General features: G+C 41.9%; 1 protein-coding gene across 4 annotated transcripts in view; it reads right to left on the minus strand.

Annotated features, from left to right (window-relative positions):
- st3gal5 (ST3 beta-galactoside alpha-2,3-sialyltransferase 5) overlaps positions 1 to 14,028 on the minus strand; it is a 109,991-nt gene extending 95,963 nt beyond the window's left edge. For all 4 annotated transcript variants that reach the window (XM_041200423.1, XM_041200442.1, XM_041200404.1 and 1 more), the window contains exon 1: positions 13,671 to 14,028. The gene's annotated coding sequence lies outside the window, so the exon portion shown is untranslated. The remainder of the gene's footprint in view (positions 1 to 13,670) is intronic.
- Positions 14,029 to 19,573: the final 5,545 nt, after the last annotated feature.

Below are 19,573 nucleotides of genomic sequence, written 5' to 3' on the forward strand. Positions count from 1 at the left end.
CCTAATCCTCCACACAGTATTGGGAGAAGATGATATAATCCCACACCTGTTTTAGTTAGAAGCTGATATTGCCAATCTACCACCTCTACCACCTTGAAGGGCAAGGACAGCAGAAACATCAGAACACGACCACCTGCAACTTCCCCTCCAAGCCACTTACCATCCTGACTTCAAATACTGGGAGAGACAGATAAGACTAGAATAGAGAATAGTAAGTTAATAGGTGGAGCCGGGGTGAGGGAAAAAAGTATCAAGATCTAAATCGGAGTTCTATGCATGTATGTGAGTGCACGGAGTATAGTAAATAAGATTGGGGAGTTGCAAACACAGATTGCAAAATTGGAAATATGATGAAGTGACGATAACAGAAACCTGGCTCAAGGAAGGACAGAACTGAATGTTAAATATTCCTGGGTACAAAGTGTTCAGAAAAGATAGGAAAGGACGTGGGGTGGTGGTATTGGTAAAGGACAGCATCGCAGTACTGGAGAAAGAGGACATCCCAGACAGTTCAAGGACAGAATCAATTTGTCTAGAGCTAAAGAACAAAAAAGGTGCAATTACATTGCTCGATGTAGTCTATTGACCGCCAAATAGTGAGAAGAACATAGAAGAACAAATCTGCAGGGAAATTGCAGAGATGCAAGCATTATAAAGTAGTTATAATGGGTGAACATAAATTGGGACAGTGGAAAGGGTGGAGGGGGCAAAGGTTCCTAGATTGTGTGCAGGAGAATTTTCTACAATAGTATGTGTCCAATCCAACAAGAAAAGATGCACTGTTGGACCTGGTTCTTGGAAATGAGGTGGGCCAAGAGATCAGGTGTCAGTGGAGTTCAGCAAACAAATCCAGAGCTCCCTGGATGAAAAAGGAGATTGAAATTAAGATAAAAGGCGGCAAGGAGAAAATACAATTGAGAACCATGAGGAATACAGAAGGTTCAGAAGGGAGGTGAAAAAGCAAATTAGAGAAGCGAAGAAGGATTATGAAAAGAGATTGGCAGCCAACATAAAGGGGAATCCCAAAGTCTTCTATAGGCATGGTAATAGGAGGAGTAGGGCCGATCAGGGAATTTACACATAGCCGAAGGGGCCATGGCTGAGGTATTAAATGAATACTTTGCATCCGTCTCTACCCAGGCCACGGTGACAGACGAGGAAACTCTGTCACTAGAAGGGTTCAAAATTGATAAGTGGAAAGCGTTGAATAGACCGTCAGTACTTAAAGTTGACAAGGCATCGGGACCGGACAAGATGCATTCAAGGATATTGAAGGAAGTGAGTAGAAATTGCACTGGCCATAATTTTTCAGTTTTCCCTAGACTCAGGGGAGGTGCCAGAGGACTGGAGAATTGCAAACATTTCACCCTTGTTTTAAAAAAGGTTGTAAGGATAAGCCCAGCAATTACAGACCAGTCAGTTTAACTTCAGTGGTGGGTAGGATTCCAAAAACAATTATTTGGAATAGAATTAGTAGTCTCATGGAAAAATATGGGTTGATGAGGAAGAGCCAGCATGGATTTCTAAAGGAGAAATAGTGCTTAACTAACTTGCTGGAGTATTTTGAAGAGGTAACAGAAAAGGTCAACAAGGGTAATGCTGTTGATGTATTGTATATGGACTTTCAAAAGGCTCTCAACAAAGTACCACACAACAGACTTGTGAGAAAAGTTATTGCTCTTGGAATAAAAGGGACGGTAGCAACGTGGAGACAAAATTAGTTGAAAAATAGGAACCAGAGGGTAATGGTCAATGGATATTTTTCAGGCTGGAGGAAAGTTTGTAGTGGAGTTCCCCAGGGATCGATATTGGGACCCTTGCTTTTCCTGATATATATAAATGATCTAGATGTTGGTGTGCGGGGGACAGTTTCAAAGTTTGCGGATGATATGAAGCTTGGGAGTATTGTAAACTGCAAGGAGGACAGTGTAGAACTTCAAAAGGACATAGACAAGTTGGTGGAGTGGGCAGATAGGTGGCAGATGAAGTTCAATGCGAAGAAGTGAGAGGTGATGCATTTTGGTAGGAAGAACATGGACAGACAATAGAAAATAAGGGGTGAAATTTTGAAGGGGATTCAGGAGCAGAAAGACCTGGGTGTATATGTGCATAGATCATTTAAGGTGGCAAGACAGGTGGAGGGAGCAGTGAATAAAGCATATCACATCCTGGGCTTTATTAATAGGGGCATAGAGTACGAGATCAAGGAGGCGATGCTGAACTTATATAAGACACTCGTTAGACCTCAGCTGGAGTATTGTGTACAGTTCTAGGCGCCACATTATGGGAAGAATGTGAACACATTATAGAGAGTGCAGAAGAGGTTTACAAGAATAGTTCAAGGGATGAGAAACTTCAGTTACAAAGATAGACTGGAGAGGTTTGTGCTGTTCTTCTTGGAGAGAAGGCCAAGAGGAGATTTGATAGAGATGCTCAAACTCATGAGAGGGCTTGACAGAGTAGATAGGGAGAAGCTGTTCCTGTTTGTGAAAGGATCAAGAACGAGAGAGCACAGGTTTAAAGTGATTTGCAAAAGAAGCAAATGTAACGTGAGAAAATAAATTTTTTCACACAACTAGTGGATCAGGTCTGGAATGCATTGCCTGGAAGTGTGGTGGAGGCATTCAAGATGGCATTCGATGATTATATGAATAGAAACAAGGTACAGGGAAAAAAGGTAGGGAAATGGCACTAGGTCATAATACTCATTTGGAGAGCCGGTGCAGACACGATGGGCCAAATGGCTTCCTTCTGTGCTGTTAAAATTCTGTGACCCCTTCCTAACTCATTTACATTCCTGCAAATGATCTGTGTGTCCTGCGGCAATGTGCTCAGCTACACCGCATCTGGGAAGTGCCACTAATCCCTGAGCAACATTAAAGGAGAAGGAAACCCACAAACTGGATTGCACACTTTTTTCTCACCTTTGGAAATGGGCATTTCATAAGGCCAAAGGTTAGAAAATTAGCTATTTATTTCAACGTATTCAATAAACATGAGAGTACCTCAATTAAATTATTTAAAAGATGATCTGGACTTAACAGTACTGACACAGCCCTAATTGCAAACTGGATAAGAATGGAAAACAAACATAAAAGAGGGATAGAAAAGGTGGAAAGATAGAATAGGAAGCAGAGGGTGAAGAAATATATGCTGTTAGAGGGTTGATGTAAATAAGGAAGATCAAACATACAATATTTTTAAAATATTAATGGAGTTGTAATTAAGCCTCCAAATTTTATTTTTATTCATTGGATGTGGGCATCGCTGGCTAGGCCAGCATTTATAGCCCATCCCTAATTGCCCTTACTCAAAGGGCATTTGAGTCAACCACATTGCTGTGGGTCTGGAGTCACATGAAGGCCAGACCAGGTGAGGACATTAGCGAACCAGATGGATTTTTACGACAACCGACAATGGTTTTGTGGTCATCATTAGACTTCTAATTCCAGATTTTTATTGAATTCAAATTCCACCATCTGCCATTGGGATTTGAACCCAGGTCCTCAGAGCATTACCCTGGGTCTCTGAATTACTAGCGCAGCGACAATACCACTACACCATTGCATCCCCCCTAATTGTGGGAAGTAAACTGAAGAGAAAGTTATAGAGTAAAGGGATGATTAGGATTAACATACTTAGAGAGATTTTCATTCTTCATTGATTGGTTGGGAAAGGTTAAAAGCAGAAACAGGACTAAAATTCTTTAAATGCATGCAGGAGTCCTTTCTCAAGTGGTATGTAAGTTAGCCTACAAGGGATGTTGCAGTGCCAGATTTGGCTGTAAATAATGACCTTGATCAAAAAAGGTTCTTGGTAGTAGTGAAATATCTGATAAAATAAAGCATGAAAAAGATAAGTGCATGTCAAATAGGAGATCCTGTGAATTTAGTGAGCATTTTTCATTCATTCATGGGATATGGGTGTCGATGGCCCATCTCTAATTACCATTGAGGTGGTGTGAGCTATTTTTTTGAGCCATGGCAGTCCACATGATACACAGTACTGTTAGGGAGGGTATTCCAGGATTGTAGCCCAGATACAGTGAAAGAACAGCAGTATATTTCCAAGTGATCATTGTATCAAAGTTTAGATTAGCTGTAGACAAGGGCAGGGAACAATACAAAGTAAAAATACTTAATCGGAGAAAGGCAGTTTCAGTGGGTTTATGACAGATCTGTCCAAGGTGAACTGAAATAAAAGCTTGGAAGGCAAAACTATAAAAGGAACAGTGGGCTGCCTTTAAAGAGATGGTTTGCAGATAGGCAAAATACATTCCCAGGAAGGGAAAGATAGGGCAACCAGAGCTAGTGGTCCCTGGATGATGGAAGGAATAGGGTAAGATGAAACAGGAAAAGGGAGAGTATGACAGATGTCAATTCAAATGAGAACCAGGCTGAATGTGGAAAGGTTCAGAAAAGAGAGACAGGAAGTAAGATGGACAGCGTACGAGAAGAGGCTGGCAGCTAACGTAAAAGAAAATCCAAAAGTCTCTGAAGAAGCAGGTCTGGGGAAACTCCAAAAGTCTGAGTCGTATGGACTCGAAACATTAACTCTGTTTCTTTCTCCACAGAGGCTGTCAGATCTATTGAGTATTTCCAGAACTTTCAGATTTCCAACATCTGCAGTATTTTGGTTTTACCAAAAATCTTCTATATGCATCTAAATAGTAAAAAGGTAGGAAGAAGGATCATGTCAATTAGCAAACAAAAAGGAGTCCTTCACAGATTCAGTAGAGAGCATAGCTAAAGTGTTAAATGAGTACTTTGATAAATTACCACATACAAGGCTGACTAACAAAGCTGAGGCTCATGGAATCCAGTGTTCAACTGGATAAAAAAAGCTTAAGGACAGAAAACAGTGAATCGTGGTAAAAGAGCAGAGGATCTTAGAGGATGATAAACAGATGTGATTTGGTACTGAGATAACTGCTTTTCTTATTTTTCACTCATTCACAGGATGTGGGCTTCGCTGGCTGGGCCAGCATTTATTGCCCATCCCTAGTTGCTCTTGAGAAGGTGGTGACAAGCTGCCTTCTTGAATGCTGCAGTCCATGTGGTATAGGTACACCCACAGTGCTTAGGGAGGGAGTTCCAGGGTTTCGATCCAGCGACAGTGAAGGAATGGCGATATATTTCCAAGTCAGGATGGTGAGTTACTTGGAGGTGAACCTCTAGGTGATGGTTTGCCCATCTATCTGCTGCCCTTGTCCATCTAGGTGGTAGTGGTCGTGGGTTTGGAAGGTGCTGTCTAAGAAGCCTTGGTGAATTACTGCACTGCATCTTGCAGATGGTGCACACTACTGCCACTGTGCTTAGGTGGGGGAGGGAGTGAATGTTTGTGGATGTGGTGCCAATCAAGCAGTCTGCTTTGTCCTGGACAACGTACAGCTTCTTCAGTGTTGTGGGAGCTGCACTCCATCCAGGCAAATGGGGAGTATTCCATCACACTTCTGACTTGTGCCTTGTAGATGGTGGACAGGCTTTGGGAAGTCAGCAGGTGAGTTACTCATCACACTGTTCCTAGCCTCTTACCTGCTCTTGTAGCCACAGTATTTATATGGCTAGTCCAGTTCAGTTTCTGGTCAATAGTAATCCCCAGGATGTTGATAGTGGGGGATTCAGTGATGGTAATGCCATTGAACATCCAGGCATGATGGTTAGATTCTGTCTTGTTGGAGATGGTCCTTGCCTGATACTTGTGTGGTGCGAATATTACTTGTCACTTGGCAGCCCAAGCCTGGATATTGTCCAGGTCTTGCTGCATCTGGACATGGACTGCTTCAATATGAGGAGTCGCAAATGGTGCTGAACATTGTGCAATCATCAGCGAACATCCCCACTTCTGACCTTATGATGGAAGGAAGGTCATTGATGAAGCAGGTGAAGATGGTTGGGCCCAGGACACTCGGCCTTCAGAGTCATATGGACTCAAAACATTAACTGTTTTTTTTCTCTCCACAGATACTGTTAGGCTGCTGAGTTTTTCCAGCATTTTCTGTTTTTGTTTCAGATTTCCAGCATCTGCAGTATTTTGCTGTTATCAATATCAAGTTGTAAACAGTTGTGCTGGAACCTGTCCCTTTGTTTCTCTGAAAGGCAGTTGTGATCAGAGATAGTTAATCAGCATTTCTACTTGGACACAAAGGCTTCCCATTGCCATGGAGTGGATAGTGGAGCAAGGAAATGAAAGATCTACTCCTGCTCCTTTTTCTTATGATCTTAAGATATGACAACACGTTGCTTGTTAAAAGGTTTTGATAGGGTAAATATAGAGAAACAATTTCCTCTGATTTGCCATTCAGAAGTATAATCAGGAATGACTTTTTCTATACTGAAAATCTGGAACTCTCTTCCCCAAAATGTTGTGGATGTTTGGTCAATTTTAAACTTTATAACCAAGACCAACTACTTATGGGTATCAAGGGATATGGAGCAAAGGCAGGTGAACAGAGTTTAGGTACAAATCGGCCATGATCTGATTGAATGGACGAGAGGGGCTGACTGGCCTACACCGGTTCTATGTTTAGAAGAGGTGGATATCACAGCGGTGAATCTTAGTGTTTAAGAGCTAGATGAGAGGAGAATTTTACATCAATTAGGTAATCAATGACAAAGCACCAGGGTTAATAAAGGAACAACAGGTCTTTCAGCCCCTCAAATCCATTCTGCCAGATTGTTACTGGTCTATATCTTTACTCCTTTTCTGTGCCTTGGTTCTGCAGCCATTAGTACACTTGCCCATATTATTTCTAGGAATTCTCTGGAATTCCTTCCCACACCTCCCTTAACAGTGCAGGAATTGCTCTAGCAGCCAGTAAGTGGCCAGTACAGCTGACTTCATCAATAATGACTCTCCCACCACCCCCAGGATATTAATCATAAGAAGCTTAGAGCTTGTAATGCCAATAAATGTCATGAGGTGCTAATTATGCTCCCCTTTGATGGAGACAGGCAGTGCTGGCAACAAGTCTAAAGCTGAGCAGGATATTCAAAGGAGGGTTTAAATATACTTGCGAATCAGGCAAATAACTGATAGATGAACTTCAAAATAAGCAAATGTAAAGTGCTTCAAATGGGCTAGGACAAAGAAAATCCAGAAAAGGGACCATTGTTTTCTGGTCTCAGAAGTTGAATCGATTGCAACAATGGTCAGTTGCAGTGAGCAAACAAATCAAACATCGGTATGTATCGCCAATATCAAGATAACATTGTGAGATGATGCTGCCACTTAATAAATAATTGGTGTGACTGCACACTTATTGTTCTCGTCATTGCAATACGAAAAAGGATATTACAGCTCTTGAAAGGGCATCGAGGTAACTATCAAAAACATATTTAAAGTTAGATAAACATACAAAGGTACAGGGAATAGAAGGCTATCCTGATAGAGTTCGACGAAGAAGAGTTGCAGAATGCTACCAGTAAGGCTAAATGGTATTTTTCTACAACTTCTATCTAATTTAATTATAGACTGGAGCAGCTAGAATGATTGTGGGGTTGGAGGAATTGGAGAACAAGGGGCAATTTTTTCTTAATCCTTCATGGGATGAGTGTATCACTGGTTAGGCCAGTATTTATTGCCCATCCCTAATTGCACTTGAGAAGGTGGTAGTGAACCACCTTCTTTAACTGCTGCAATACACACACAGTGCTGTCAACAAAGGAGTTCCAGGATTTTGACCTAGCAACAGTGAAGGAATAATGATATAGTTCCACGTCAGGATGTTGTGTGGCTTGGAGGGAAACGTGCGGATGGTGATGTTCCCTTGCATTTGCTACCCTTGTCCTTCTAGGTAGGAGCGGTCGCGAGTTTGGAAGGTGCTATCGAAGGTGAGCTGCTGCAGTGAATTTTGTAACTGCCATCAATGTACATCGGTGGTGGAGAGACTTAGTGTTGAAGTTGGTAGATGTGGTGCCAGTCAAACAGGCTGCATTGTGCTGGATGGTGTCAAGCTTCTTGAATGCTGTTGCAGCTGCACTTATCCAGGCACGTGGAGAGTATTCCATCATGCCCTGACTTGTACCTTGCAGATTGTGGACAGGCTTTGGGGAGTCAGGAGGTGAATTACTCACCACAGAATTCCCAGAATCTGACCTGCTCTTGTAGCTGGTCCAGTTTAATTTCTGGTCAGTGGTGACCCCCAGGATGTTGATAGTGGGGGGATTCAACAATGGTAATGCCATTGAAAGTCAAGAAGAGATTGCTGGATTCTCTCTTGTTGGACATGGTCATTGCCTGGCACTTGTGTGGTGTGAATGTTACTTGTCTGAACATTGTGCCCATGTGAATCTGGACCTGGACAAACTGCTTTAGTATCTGAGGAAGTCACGAATGGTGAATATTGTGCAATTATCAGCAAACATCCCCACTTCTGACTTTATGATGGAGCGAAGGTCATTGATGAAGCAGCTAAAGATGTTTGGGCTAGGACAGTACCCTGAGGAACTTCTATAATGACATTCTGGGGCTGAAATGATTGAACTCCAACCCCACAACTATCTTATTTTACACTAGATATGATTCTAACCTGTGGAGAGATTTCCCCGATTCCCAATGACTTTAGCTGGGGCTCCTAGATGCCATGCTCAGTCAAATGCTATTTTGATGTCAAGGGCGGTCACGCTCACCTCACCTCTCGAGTTTAACTCTATGTTTGGATCAAGGCTGTAATAGGGTCAGGAGCTGAGAGCCGTGGCAGAACCCAAACTGAGCATCAGTGAACAGGTTACTGCCAAGTAAGTGCCACTTGATAGCACTGTGGGCAATACCCTCCATCACTTTGCTGATGATCGAGAATAGACTAATCTACAATTATGTAAATCGTTCATGTTCTCAGTGGAATTGAAGTGTGATGCACTTGCTGTTTTTGGGATTCAAAAAAAAAAGGGACTATAGATCATTAAATGTTATTTCATGTTGTCCAGAGCATTAGAACAAAAGGAGAAAGCTTACACTTGAGGGGAGTAAATTCAAAACTAATTTACAGAAACATTACTTCAGTGAGCGAAGAGTCAATCAATGGAGCAGGTTCCTTCAAAAGGAAATTACTAATGATTTATTCAAGTGCAAATTAGATTGATCTTTTTCAGAAAAGTGTTGGGATACAGTACATGAGCAATTAAAGGTCTGTCATGTCTTAAGTATAACGTGTTTGGGAGGAATAGGTAGCTTTGGATATATTGTTTCAAAAGTTCTTCACCATTGGGGTCTTCCTCATGTCATGTCTGTTGTAAACTAATGATAGAAATTGATTATTATGAACACTGTGACTCCATTATCATTAATCATGCAACTAGCAGGAAAACTAATGGCAAACCAGGTAAACCCTGGTCTTTTTTGATCTACCAACTCCTACATCCCTATTTCGGAATTGTGCACCCTACATCTAAGCTCATGTTACCTACATATATTAAAAACAATGTTAGGCTCAGTGCTGAGTACTGGAAAGCTCTAATTCCAACCCTTCTCCAATGCAAGTCCAGTTTTCCACAGGCAGTAACATTTCCTCCTAAACCATATAATTTTCTAACAACCTTCTTAAGACACCTTATTCCATAACAAAAACAGAATTACCTGGAAAAACTCAGCAGGTCTGGCAGCATCGGCGGAGAAGAAAAGAGTTGACGTTTCGAGTCCTCATGACCCTTCGACAGAACCTTATTCCATGCCTTCTGAAAAAAAACATATTGCATTCCAATTTTTTTCCAATAATTTATATAGATTTTTCTTTTCCCACCTATTTCCATTATTTTTAAATGTATTTCCATCCAATGTTTTATCACTACCTTTTAGCCTTTTGATTCCTTCACCCCACCCCCACTAGGGCGCTCTGTACCTTGCTTGTCCTGCTTTCTACCCTTAATTATCACATTCCTTAGATAATATCACCACCTTCAACACCTCTTTGTCCTTTTGTCTGTGACATCTTTTAGTTATCTCCACCTATCACTGGCCATCTATCCAGTTCTACCTGTCCCACCCACCCTTAAACCAGCTTATATTTCACTTCTCTTCTATTTTTACTTAGTTCTGTTGAAGGGTCGTTCGGACTCAAAACGTTAACTGTGTTCCTTTCCGCAGATGCTGCCAGACCTGCTGAGTTTTTCCAGGTATTTTTGTTTTTGTTTTAGATTTCCAGCATCCGCAGTTTTTTGCTTTTATATATTGCATTCCATGTATCTAGAGGATGATAAAATAGCATTAACAAAGACATGGAGTAGGACTGGAAGCTAAACATTCCAAGTCAAAATATTCTGGAGCGATAGAAAAAGGGATAAAAAAGCAATTGCACGGTCAAAGATGCCACTGCAGCACTAGATTTTTAGAATTACAGAATGAGTAGTACAAAGTGCAAAAGCTTAATCTATTCAATTAGAGTTAAGGAATAACAGACTGATTCACTATGATATCCTGCAACAGTGTAAGGAACAGAAGGTATACACATCTGCACATACATCCGATGAAAGTAGTGTCATCTTAAAATGTGACACTTATTCAAAGACAGACTTGCCATAAAAATAAAAAAAAAAAACAAAAAAACTGCGGATGCTGGAAATCCAAAACAAAAACAGAATTACCTGGAAAAACTCAGCAGGTCTGGCAGCATCGGCGGAGAAGAAAAGAGTTGACGTTTCGAGTCCTCATGACCCTTCGACAGAACTTATATTTCAGCTCTTTCCTGGACTCGAACTCAAGTTCTGTCGAAGGGTCATGAGGACTCGAAACGTCAACTCTTTTCTTCTCCGCCGATGCTGCCAGACCTGCTGAGTTTTTCCAGGTAATTCTGTTTTTGTTTTGCCATAAAAATAGTTGACTTATGTTTTAGCCCTGATTCTAAGAAACTAAATGTGACAAAAAGTTAAGAACAGTAAACATAGCATTTTGATATAGAAGCTGAAAGAAGGGAAGCAGTCAAAAGATAAGGCATGTGGTTAGGAGAGAAAAAAAACACGAACCATAGAAAGGAAACTAGTGCAGGCAAACTAGAAACAAGCTGCCAAGGGAAATAGTCACAGCCCCCTCACTTGAAATCTTCACTGAAAGCTATTGGATTTTGACAATCAGCCACGATTTTAAACCAAATGCCTCAGCTGAAGAACCAACGCCTCCAGATACAGTGAATTTTTAGTGTAGTGTTCTTCATTGCACAGCTTGCAAACCAGTGGCGACTCCAATTGACACAAAGTGCAGCTTCCAACCCCAGCACCTCCAACCAAGGCCCAGAGAGCAGTGAGTGGCAGAACAGAATGCCAGGGCCCAAGGGAGGAGAAGCTGGCTGGGAGGTCTGGGGCCCTGGGGAGGAGAGGCTGGCTGCGAAGTCCGGGAATGAGTCACTGCAGAACCCCATGTCGTGGGGAGGGGGAAGGAAGAGGATGAGTTTGTGTGTGGGAGTGAGAGAAAGAGAGCGCGTGCATGTGTGTGAGGGAAATCCATTTGTATTCAGGAAACAGACCCATTCCTTCAGGAGTGAGCTGATCCTGACAGCATCTTCCAACCGGGGAGGCGCCACCTGGCATTTCGATGCAGTTGGCTACTTAAAGTTTTCAAGGGGCAGTAGCCATCGCAATAGGATGTGGCATACAGGGGTGTTGCCACCATCTCCCAGGAGAGGGAAGCACATTCTGCAAATAAATCCCTCACCCTAGCAATGAGGCATGGCCAAGTCAGTACGCTTCAAGCCTGCATTCCCCCAGAAAGAACTTCAGTCGTCGATGTGGCTCTCACACTGCAGATTTTTTGCTAAAGTGAGCCCTGCTTGAAAAATAGTGAAGATCACTGCTTTATTGTTTTTTTTTTTAAATCTGCACTTCAGTTTGGCCAAGCATCTGAAACTCAAGTTCCTTTTTTTTCTGCATGCTAGGGGTTTGAGGGTGTGTTTGCACATGTTAGTGGGAAGAAGGGCATATTTGTACATTAACTTTTTAATATTTTTACCTGGGTGGGTTTTTGCACAATAAAGCTAGCCCATTGTGTTGAACTCAAGAACACCTACCTGGCTTAATTCTTACAAACGGCACACAGCCAAGTACACGCTAAATTGGCACCTTTCTAAAATTCAAACCTCTACTATAACCAAACGGGGAGTGGGTAAAGAGGAAAGCCCAGTCTATCCCTCTCACCTGGTCATTATACCCAATATGAAAAAAGCAGAGCATTATACCAAAGGAAGGATGCTGCTAACATGACATATACTGCGGTTAGCCCACATTACTATAAATTGAGACAGCTTTAATTTTGCTGGCAGCTCTGTAATGTAAAGTAACACCACAAGAACCACACAAGATTGCTTAGGTTATTTTGTCAGAGCCAGCAGGGGCCGATCGCCAAGCAGTTCTGCAACTGAAAGAAAGTACTACTACATTCTATACTATGCCACTACACCTAGATTTCACAAATTTTTAACCTCAGGTCTCAAGCTGGCAATGAATGTCTAATGTTTGTATTTCACACTGAAATTTCATCAGTCCCATACCCAATGACAGCTGTGAGAAAATGGATGTCCTCAACTCATTTCAAGTCAACAAGAATTATTGAAATTAAAAAGCACTGGATGAAGCAGCACCCAGATTCATTGTCATTAGATGTGACAAATACGTGTTTTGCATTTTTACCAATAACAATTTGCCAAATTAAAACGTGAAGCATTTTGACTGAGTATCAAAACACATCAACACCGTTGCTACCTTGACTTGGAAGTGAGAAAATAAACAATGCAGCAACATTTTTTTTAAAAAATACTTCAGTGGGCACTCAAGGATTAGCCTTTCGGTAGAGCCCTTCTTTAAGAACAAGTCGATAAACAGTGTGTCAATCCGAAAGGTTAGTCTTTCTTCCATTCTCTGGTTCGGTTGTTCTGATAATTTTTTTTAAAAATCGATATTTCTGGTTATTTTGGAATCGAGACTATACCTGCATAAATGCGCACACAAACAAAGACGGTACCTTTGCCTGGTAACACAGGCATATTTCTACCATGTTGAATAAAAAGCCTCCGGGTGTTTTTTTTTTTAAAAAGAGAGCAAATTTTGAACAACATTCCTGCAAAGCATGGCCAGCTCAGCTCGTCTGTGTATGACGGACCGGGGGGGGGGGGGGGGGTACAAGAAATAAACCGACATTCATTTTCTGGAAGAAGAAAGGCACAAAACTGAAAGAATTAAAGAAAAGCACATTGAGCCGATCTTTGTGCTTTCGATGCTCTATATATATATATATATATATATATGTGTAATATATATTTATAATATATATAAAAATAAAATAAAGGAACAATCCTTGGGACCAAACAAAATCCCCTCGTTTCAACTGGAAAACCCGTAACGTTCATGCAGCATTTGTTTCTCTAATTATATACACCAATATAATTTGAGCACTTAGATATTTTATTTTTTTTTAAAAAAGGATAAAACGCGTGGCTAACATTTTTTCCCCCAACGCTGAGATGTGTTTTGCAAGCAAGCCTTTTGTTTTTAACTTTTACAGAGGTCGTAGGAAAACTAATAGGAAATTAACACGCTGCGTGAAAAATTTTGATAATAAATTCGTTCTCACTTGCGTGGAAAAGGGGGGGGGGGGATGCTAATGGGAGGTTTAGGGACGATTTAAAATGAAACCTTCATCGCACAACAAGCCACCGCCGCCGCTGCTGCACATCTCCTCCACCTTACCTTCCCGTTTTCTCTTCATAATACCATCCAGTAATACGGTGGTCTTGGCGATTGATTCATCGCCCAGCCATTTCGCTATTTTCATCGCTTCATCGAGCGGGGATGGGAGGGAAACAAGGAGAAAGGTCGTTCAGAGGAGGGGTTTCTCTTTCACATTTCACTCTGCTCACAGGCTCGTGATTTTTTTTTAACCATCATGTACCACGCACCAAGACGAACCCCCCCCCCCCCTCCTCCCTCATCGCCATAAGGCAATTCGTTTTAAATCCAAAAAAAAACCGCAAGCGGTAACTTCATCCCATCCATCCTGTCCCGAGCAAACTGGCGGATGGCGGACAAGGGGTGATTCCGGCGCGAGTGGGTTGGGAGGAAGAGGGGGGTGGGGGGTGGGGGGGGGGCAGGGTGTTGGAAGGGTGGAAAAAATAACCGCCGCCGGCGGTACAGGTGGGCGGGGCGAGACGAGGGACACGCGCCCAAGGGAGAGGGGGTTGAGGTGGAAGGATTGTGACGCGCCCGTTGACTGGCATGTACCCGCTCCAATAGAGGCGTGGGTGTCGCCGACCATTGTGTCGATTGACCAGGGGGAGGGGGGGTGTTGGTGGTGGTAACGGGGTCAAGTTCTTTAAGGCGGTTGAAAAGGGGGCAGGTCTTAAAGAGGCGCGCGCGGCTGGAGGTGGATGGCAGGTGGTGCCATCGGTTAAAATCGTGCGCAACGTCTTCAAGGAGTCGTCGATCCCGAGCCAAGAGAAAGGGCCGGGGGGGACGACGACAATTAATTAAAACCCCCAAAACAAAAATACCTGGAAAAACTCAGCTATCACTGGCCCCCTATCCAACTCTACCTGTCCCACCCCCCTCAACCAGCTTATATTTAAAACAAAAATACCTGGAAAAACTCAGCAGGTCTGGCAGCATCTGTGGAGAGGAGCACAGTTAACGTTTGGAGTCCCCATGACTCTTCAATAGAACTAAGGAAAAACAGAAAAGGGGTGAAATATAAGCTGGTTTTAAGGGGGTGGGGTGAGACAAGAAGAGCTGGATAGAGGGTCAGTGATAGGTGGAGATAACCAAAAGATGTCACAGACAAAAGGACAAAGAGGTGTTGAAGGTGGTGATATTATCTAAGGAATGTGCTAATTAAGGGTAGAAAGCAGGACAAGCAAGGTACAGATAGCCCTAGTGGGGTTGGGGTGGAGTGAAGGAATCAAAAAAGGCTAAAAGATAGAGATAAAACAATGGATGGAAATACATTTAAAAATTATGGAAATAGGTGGGAAAAGAAAAATCTGTATAAATTATTGGATAAAACAAGAGGGGGGAAATCGGAAAGGGGGTGGGGATGGAGAGAGTTCATGATCTAAAATTGTTGAACTCAATATTCAGGCTGGAAGTGACCTTCTTGTCCCACTCCACCCCCTTAAACCAGTTTTTATTTCACTCCTTTTCTATTTTTCCTTAGTTCTGTTGAAGAGTCATGTGGACTCGAAATGTTAACTGTGTTCCTCTCCACAGATGCTGCCAGACCTGCTGAGTTTTTCCAGGTATTTTTGTTTTTTGTTTTGGATTTCCAGCATCCGCAGTTTTTTGCTTTTATCTTTCTGCTTATATTTAACCTCATTTCTATATTTCCTTAGTTCTGATGAAGAGTCATACGGACTCGAAACGTTAACTGCATTCCTCTCCGCAGATGCTGTCAAACCTGCTGAGTTTTTCCAGCTATTTTTGTTTATGTTTCAGATTCCAGCATCTGCAGTATTTTGCTTTTACCCTTATTCTTCTTTCGGCTTCTCCCATCTTACTTCGGGTCACCGCAATGCTGGTTGATCACCCTTCTTCATCTCTCCCTGGCCATAAGATGTAGGAGCAGAAGTAGGCCATTCGGACCATCAAGTCTGCTCTGCATTCAATTAGATCATGGCTGTTCTGATAACCCTCAACTCCACTTTCCTGCCTTTTCCCCCTAATCATTGATTCCTATTCCTCTTCCAATCCCACTGCACTTAAGTCTCTCATCACTAACGTTTTTTAATCTGGTCTAAAGCCTTCCTCTTCTTCCTGGCAGTCCCATCTCCATTATTCACCTCATCATATTTCCTCTCTCTCTCTCTTCACAACAGATGACCATACATTCAATCTCTTCTCAGCTATTTGCTTCAATGCTCCTACAATTTTCACGGACTCCTGATCTGCTGGTTCCTGGTTTTGTCCTTTCTTGTTATTCCACACATCCATCTCAACATCTGCATCTCATTAATATCCAGTCGCCATCCCTTTCTTCTTGATGTTGCCCAAGTTTCTGCACTACATAAAAGGTCGGCCTCACAACCGTCTTGTAGATTCTTCCCTTCATTTCGAGCGATACATTTCTATAACAACATTCTGCTGCACTTTGTCCAGTTACTCCAATGACAGCTTACCAATTGCTTAATTTCCATTTTCTTACTTCCATCTTCTGCTACCAGTGACCCCAGGTACTTGAAACTACTCTCTTGCTCCAAGTCTTCACCCATAATCTTTACACCTTCACTCTGATCCTCTTCCCTAAGCTCAAACTGACAGTTCATAAATTGGTTCTTTTGACAACTGATCTTCATACTCCACTCTTCCAGTGCTTTTCTCCAGTTGTCCAGATCCTCGGTCATGTTCTCATCATCCCCACCACATAGCACAATGTCCTCTGTAACATCATTGACCATGGCACTTGCTGTCTCACTTGTTCAGTTAGAACATCCATGACAATCAGGATGAGATGGGGCTCAGTTCATTCCTTGTTGTCATCCAGCTTTGGCTTTGAAACGTCCATTCTCCCCCATACTACTTTTTACTCTTGTCTAGCACTCCTTGTACATATTCTGTAAAGTCATATGCACTTCTAGCACATCTCCAGACTTCCTTCTTGGGTGCAGGTCATAAGCTCTTGTTGATCAAAAATCTGTCTGTTCCAATACATTAAATGACTTAGCCTCCACTGATCCCTGTGGAAAAGAATCTCAAAGACTAATGACCCTCTGAGAAAATAAATTCCTCTTCATCACTGCCTTAAATAGGGGACCCGTTATTTTAAAACTGTGCCCCCTAGTTCTAGGTTCCCACATGCAAGGAAATATCCACTCAGCATCTACCCTGTCAAGCCACCTCAGATTCTTACATTGTTCAATAAGATCACCTTCTAAACGCCTTATGAGTATAGGACCAACCTGCTCACCCTTTCCACATAAGACAACCCCTTCAACCCAGGGATCAGCAGAGTGAATCTTCTCTGAACTGCTTCCAATGCAAATATATCCCTTTTTAAGTAAGGAAACCAAAACCTGTACACAGTACTCCATGTGCGGTCTCTCTAATGCCCTGTACAGTTGTAACCTACTTTTGTACTCCATCCCCTTTAAAGACCAACATTCCATTTGCCTTCCTAATTAGTTGCTGTACCTGAATGCTAACTTTTAGTGATTCATGTACAAGAACACCCAGATCCATCTGAACTGCAGCATTCTGCTTTGACTCTCCACTTAAATAATTCTGTTTTTCTATTCTTCCTGCCAAAGTGGACAACCTCACATATTCCCATATTATACTACATCTGCCAAATGTTTGTCCATTCACTTAACTTATTTATATCGCTTTTGTATCATAGAAAGTTTACGGCAAGAAAGAAGCCACTTGGCTCATTGTGGCTGCACCATAAATGATAAACAAGCCAACCAGCCTATTCCAAATTTCCAGCATTTGGTCCGTAGCTCTGCAGTTTACGGCACTTGAAGTACAAATCCAGACATCTTTTGAATGAGTTGAGGATTTCTGCTTCTACCACCCTTTCGGGCAGTGAATTCCAGACGTCCACAATCTTCTGGATGAATTTTTTTTTTCCTCATCTCACCTCTAATCCTTCTACCGATCACCTTAAATCCGTGCCCCCCTCCCCCCCACCCTAGTTACTGACTTCTCTGCTAATATAAATAGGTTCTTCCCATCCACTCTATCCAGGCCCCTCAAAATTTTATATAACTCAATAAAATCTCCCCTCAGCTTCCTCTGTTCCAAGGAGAAAAACCACAGCCTATCCAATCTTTTCTCATAGTTGTAATTTGCCAGTCCCTGCAACATCCTTGTAAATCCCCTCTGTACCCTCTCTAAGGCTCCTCACACTTTTCTCACAACATGCTCTCCTACCCATTTTTATATCATCAGAAAATTTGGCTAAATTAAAGTCAGTTCCTACATCCAGAACATTAATTAGATCATGAATAGTTGAGGCTCCAGCACTGATCCCTGCAGAGCTCCTCTAATTACAGTCTGCCAATCTAAAAATGATCCATTTATCTCGACTCTGTTTCCTGTTAACCAGCCCTCTATCCATGTTAACATATCATTCCCAACACCATGAGTTCTTATCTTGTGCAGTAACTTTTTATGTGGCAGCTTATCAAGTGTCTTTTGGAAATCCAAATACACATCAACTGGTTCCCCATTATCCACCTTTCTTGTTACAAGCTCAAAGAATTTTTAAACTTGTCAAACATGATTTCCCTTTCACAAAACCATGTTGCCTCTGCCTGATTGCATTATGATTTTCTAAATGTTCTGCTATTACCTCCTTAATGGATTCTAGCATTTTCCCAATGACTAGTTAGTCAGTTAATCTGTTAGTCAATTGGCCTCTAGTTTGCTGCTTTTCATCTTTGTTGAATAGTTGTGTTACATTTACAGTTTTCCAAACCACTTGGACCTTTCCAAAATCTTGGGAATTTTGGAAGATTACAATGGATACATCCTGTATCCCTTCAGCCACTTCTTGTAAGACCACAGGATGCAGGCCATCAGATCCAGAGTTGTCAGGGTTTAGATTAGTTTTCCTTATACTTTCTCTCTAGTGACCATGATCATGTCATGCCCCTAAGACATGAAATAAATCATAAACTGTTTAAATAAAACTTTATCTTTTTGCTTATTTAAAAATTGAACCTTGCTGAACCAAAAGATGGCTAATACAGGTCACATGTTTCACAAGTTGGCTACAGTTTCTGGAAACTTCCAACAGCAGTTATAGGAAAAATGCTCAACACTCATCCTTGTGGAATCTCTCACCTCTCATTGTGAGGACACATTACAATCAACAAAACCAGGGAGCAGCATTCAATCTGTCTTCCCAGCCTGGTCCAGTGACAAAGGGAGAGCCATTGAAACTCGTTATACCTGCAGAGGTGCTGAAGGCCACCATCTATCTCCTAATGGATTTTGACCAGAGGCATAGAAACTGCTTGTTAGCCTGCAACTGACTCATTAATGGGTAACATCATATGACCTAAGCCTCTGGCCTTTGGAAAGTTTTAATGTTACATTTCTAGACAGGCAACTCAGTCTGCTTTCAAACTCCAGCCTGCAAACAACAAAGCAGGACTCCAGACTGACCATTAACATCAAGTCTAAGCCTTCACAGAGCCTGTTTCTCTGGAAGATTCCTGCCATCTCCTGGCAAGCAGGCCAAGTTTCTGTACACTCACTGCATCACCATCAATTTTAAAGGAATTCTGCAAATTTTATTTCAGCTAGCAGAATCTGCCTGAACTGTAGCTCTTCTGTGAAGGAATCCTCATTAGACTCTGACTTTCTGAACTCTAACAATCTCGTGAACTGATATCTACATCTTTGGTGCTTTTTCTTTTAAGTTATTCATAGTTGTAAAAACTCCTCTTTACTATTGGCAGTAGTCTACAGTAATCCACAGTATTTATCTTTACTATTTTCTTATTGTTTGTTTGTGTGTGTATGAAGTTGCGACCATTCCCTGGGTTTGAATATGTGAATAAACTATACTTCTAATTTAACCCTAAAGAGAGTTTGCTACCAAGTCACTTTAAAAATTGACCTCACAGAGGGTTGAGGTAAACATGCTGCAGTCGATT

Source organism: Carcharodon carcharias, chromosome 1 (assembly GCF_017639515.1).
Source record: "Carcharodon carcharias isolate sCarCar2 chromosome 1, sCarCar2.pri, whole genome shotgun sequence".
NCBI lineage: Eukaryota > Metazoa > Chordata > Chondrichthyes > Lamniformes > Lamnidae > Carcharodon > Carcharodon carcharias.